This window comes from Sapajus apella, unplaced genomic scaffold, assembly GCF_009761245.1.
Source record: "Sapajus apella isolate SASKATOON/1434 unplaced genomic scaffold, GSC_monkey_1.0 scaffold16, whole genome shotgun sequence".
In the NCBI taxonomy this organism is placed as follows: domain Eukaryota; kingdom Metazoa; phylum Chordata; class Mammalia; order Primates; family Cebidae; genus Sapajus; species Sapajus apella.
Window position 1 is genome coordinate 10,996,886 of NW_022436956.1, and position 4,911 is coordinate 11,001,796.

General features: G+C 38.2%; 1 pseudogene; it reads left to right on the forward strand.

The window, feature by feature from the left end:
• Positions 1 to 4,018: 4,018 nt before the first annotated feature.
• Positions 4,019 to 4,911, forward strand: LOC116556421 (annotated as a pseudogene).

Below are 4,911 nucleotides of genomic sequence, written 5' to 3' on the forward strand. Positions count from 1 at the left end.
ACAATTGGACCTACAAGGCAAGAAACAAACAGGAGAAAGAGGAGGAAAATGTTTCCTACATCTTTATCAGATATATGATTTACAAATATCCCTCCCATTCTGGCAGTTATCTTTTCCCTCTCTTGATGGTGTCAATTAAATCTGAAAAGTCTCAATTTTGTTGAAGTCCAATTTAGTTATCTATTTATCTTTGTCACATGTACTTTAGATATCATATCTAAGAAGCCATTGTCTAATCCAAGGTTACAAAGATTTGCTCCAATGTTTTCTTTTAGAAAGTTTATGATATTACTTTCTACCTTCATATCATATGGCTTATTTTAAGCTAATTTTGTTTGTGTTGTGAGATAAATATCCAAATTATTCTTTGAATGTGGATATCCAGTCGTTCTGGCTTTATTTGTCAAAATGACCATTTTCTCTGCCTTAATTGTCCTGGTATCCTTATTGAAAATCAAGTTATGATAATGTGGGTTTATTTTTGGACTCCCAATCTCAATCTATCCATCTATCATTATCTCTTTCTCTCTCTCTCTGCATCTTTCCTTCTTTCTTTCTCTCTTTCTTTCTCTCTTTCTTTTTCTTTCTTCTTTCTTTCTTTTTCTTTCCTTCCTTCTCTTTTTCTTTCTTTCTCCTATCTATATAGACATACGCAAACACATCTGTCATGTATTTAAATGCAGCCCATTTGTCTCTCCAAGTTCTATGTCTTTGGTTTTATTTCACATGTTATTTGCATGAGTTCTTTTCAACACTTGCATCACTTATTTCAGATTTTTTATTCTTACTGGTTAAGAGTTAAAAAGACCAGGATGAGAGTGGTGGTGGAATGATTTCAAGTTACTATTTCATTGTTTTAATCACCCATAAGAAGAAGACTGAAGAAAGGTCAGAAAGAGGAATAACCTTTAAACTTTTCTCTGTTTTATCTACTCTTCTAAGTAACTGCTTCCTTTAGCAATTAACAGTCCTTTAAAGAACTAAAATGCTTCTCATAGTGACAGAGGGAAAAATAAAGTGTGAATGAAAAATAATTACCAAACTTTTCTTCCACTATATTACAATCGATACTATTTTCTGCAGATTTAACAATTAGATGGATATATGTCAAGGATCTTAATTTAATTTTCAAATATTTTCTTCAGGGCTTTATATTTCTTTGAGCCACTTTATTCTTTTAATTTGTTCAAATCTTGTCTAAATCAAAAGTTCCCATCAGGTAGAGCTGTTTACCTAGATTACCACTGAAACATTAGTTTGCAAATGGGAATATTTCCACTTTGTGTTAGTGACCTACTTAGACCACAAAACTATGTTCCTTAATTCACAGGGAGGATTGGCATAGATTTATTTTTCACACTCGTAGTTTTGCGACAAAATATAACTCTTATTTTTATGGCAATGGAAATTTGTAAGAAGACTTTCCTCTGAAAACCCAGTGTTTCTTTGGTGCTTTGCCATGAGTTATGCTCTAAACTGTGTAGAGAATTTATGATCCAGCAAATGTTCAGAAGCAAACACATTCATCCGATAAGTCATTGGTACCACAATAGGGTAAGCTCCAGGCACTGCACTGTTCTTCTAGGAATACACACACTGCCACTTTGTAGGATTTGCTAGGATATATTCTGAGTTGTAACATCCATAAAAGTAATTATGCATTGCCATTATACACAGAATGTTCATACTTTGATCTCTTCAGAAACTTCAAGGTGTGCAAGTTTTGAGGAAAGAAAGGGAAGCACTCAAACATGGCCACTTGGTTTTGGGCATGTGAGAAATGTGGAAAAGATTACAGAGATTTTCAGCCAGATAATATAGTTTCCATAAATATTTAAGGAGGTACTAGGATATACTCTGCAGTGTACTTAGCACCAGGAGCAAAGTAATAAGTGAGGGAGAAGTCATCTTTTTCCTTACAGAACTTAAAATTTTAGGGTAAAATAGGACTTAAAGGAAGAAAATTTCTGATAAGTGTTATGATGGAGGATTTATTAAAGACATGAAAATATAAATAATAAGAACAGACATTCATTGACTATTTACCATTGCCAGACAGTGTTCTAACCATTTGCTAGTATTTTATTTAGGTGTCTAAACAACCCAGTGAAAGAGATGCTATTATGACCATCTGTATTTTAGAAATTTAAACCTGATCACAGAAAGTTTAAGTAACTGTCCCAGTTAGTTTTTACATTTAAACTCCCAGAAGGGTGGTGCTGGGTGCAGTGGCTCACGCCTGTAATTCTAGCACGTTAGAAGGCCAAGGTGGGTAGATTGTTTTGAAACCAGGGGTTCAAGACCAGCTTGAGCAAAATGGTGTAAACCCCGTCTCTACTAAAAATACAAAAACTAGCTTGTCATGGTGGCATGCACCTATGGTCGCAGCTACTTAGTTGGGAGACTGAGGTGGAAGAATTGATTGATCTTGGGAGATAGAGGTTGCAATGAGCTGAGATCATGCCACTGTACTCCAGCCTGAGGGACAGAGCCAGACCCTGTCTAAGATACAAAATCAAAAACAAACAAACAAACAAACCCAGAAGGATCTTCAAGTAGAAATTTCTAGCAGTTGTTTCGAGTAAAAAATTTTGAAGGAAGAAGAAAATTAAAAATTGACATATCCCATGAGAAATGCAACTGAAGTGAATTACTGCAATTCTTGAAAATTTTTAGATAAAAAAATAGAAAGCATAGAGGTAGAACCTGTGGAAAATTTTCATTTAGCAATTGGGAAGAAATAAGTCAAGCACTAGAATTCCCATAAGATATAAAGATGGGGAGATGGGAGTTTACTCTTGCCTCTGCCTTGGAAGATGTACAAGCCCAAGGGTAAAGGAAAAACTTGAGTAAAATTGTGAGTCCCTTAGAAACTAAAAATCATGGTCAAGGGTGTAAATACAATCCCCTCATTTCCCTTTTACACTTAGAATCTGTTCTCTGGGGAACAGACTGAGCAAGCTTCTACCCTGTTTATAACCATGTGTGTCATATCATTAAACTCACATACAGTTTAATGACTTAAAAAGTGGGGAATGTGATAATGATAAAGAATGTTTCTCTTTTTTGTGAGAGGACTCAACGTCATAATCAGAAATTATGATCTTTACTTCATGAAGATTTTCAGGACATATCAGAAATTAAGTCTGAACTGCATCCTTTTAGTATCAGAGGAACGAAAGTCTCAGGACTTGAAATCGTCCTTCCAGGACCACAGTGGCAAATAAGCATAAGGAAGAACCAAGCTTTTCTGGCCTAAGGAGGGTGAGTTTCTGAATTCCATGCATATTAAGGTCCTCTTTGTTTTGAGATGGAAGTTCAGGGATCTAAGATAGGCCCTTTCTTTCCCATTTTATACAATCTTGAGATGCAAGTGAAGCTATAGAAGAATCTGTAAAGGGAGGAGCAGCGACATTAGTGGCCAATAGCTGTAGTATCTTATCAGTAACTTCCCTCTCCCTGGAGAGAACCCTGTCTGTTCTAGATGTAGGGCTTTGGTTCTGTGACTTGGGTTGGTGACTTAACCTCTCCTAGACTCTGGTGTCTTGCTCATGAATTAGAAACAATGTTTTGGTTTTCACCACACCAGAGTTTAATCTGCATTAGAAGGGGGCACCAGGTTGGTGGGGTCTCCGCCTCGAATTTTACTGTTGAGGGGAGGACTCAAGTGAATGAAGAAATGATGAGATGAGTGAGTACCGTTTTGTCCTGGTCCACTCTTCTTCCTTATCCCTTGGTCTTTTCAGCAGTCATGTTTGTGTATGGTAGCATTGGCTTTCATGTTGTAGGCTCAGTTGGTGCTATTCTTTCCTAATTTAGCTTAGTAAGACTAGAAAGGGGAAGTCAGCGTCACCCAGTATCATGGTGGTGGTAAAGGCTGATTATGTGATTCCAGGTTGGGCTAGACTCAGATAACCCACGCAATATTCCACGCCCTTGGAGAAAATACTGTGGAAGTTCTGAGTTGTCCTCTAATGCACCCCCTTTCTCCTGTGTCCACAGCTTCCCGTAGAGAAAAATGGCTCCTGGAAATGGCTCTTTTGTGACTGAATTCATTCTGGTGGGGTTAACAGACCAGCCAGATCTCCAACTACCCCTGTTCTTCCTGTTTCTAGTAATGTATGTTATCACTGCGTTGGGAAATTTGGGCTTGATAGCTGTAATTGGGCTGAACTCACAGCTTCACACCCCCATGTACTTTTTCCTTTTCAACTTGTCCTTCATAGATCTCTGTTTTTCTTCTGTGTTTATACCCAAAATGCTTATGAACTTCGTATCAGAGAAGAATATTATCTCTTACAAGGGATGCATGATTCAGCTTTTCTTTTTTGGTTGTTTTTCATTTCTGAATGTTATGTGCTGACCTCAATGGCCTATGATCGCTGTAACCCACTTCTGTATCACCTTGCCATGTCCCCTACAATGTACTCCAGCCTTATGCTTGGTTCGTACTTGATGGCTGTCTCTGGGGCCATGGCCCACACTGGATGCATGCTGAGGCTGACCTTCTGTGAGGCAAACGCCATCAATCACTATTTCTGTGATGTCCTCCCTCTGCCCCAGGCCTCCTGCACTAGCACCTTCATCAGTGAGCTGGTGGTTTTCATTGTGGTGGGCATCGACATCATCGTGCCCACTGTCACCATCTTTATCTCTTATGGTTTCATCCTCTCCGGTATTCCTCATATCAGCTCCAAGGAGGGCAGATACAAAGTCTTCAGCACCCGCAGTTCCCACATAATTGCTGTTTCTCTGTTCTTTGGATCAGGTGCATTTACGTATCTCAATCCATCTTCTGCTGGGTCCATGGATGAGAGAAAAATCTCTTCTGTCTTTTATACCAATGTCGTTCCCATGTTGAACCCCTTAATCTATAGCTTGAGGAACAAAGATGTTCCTCAGAACATCTGA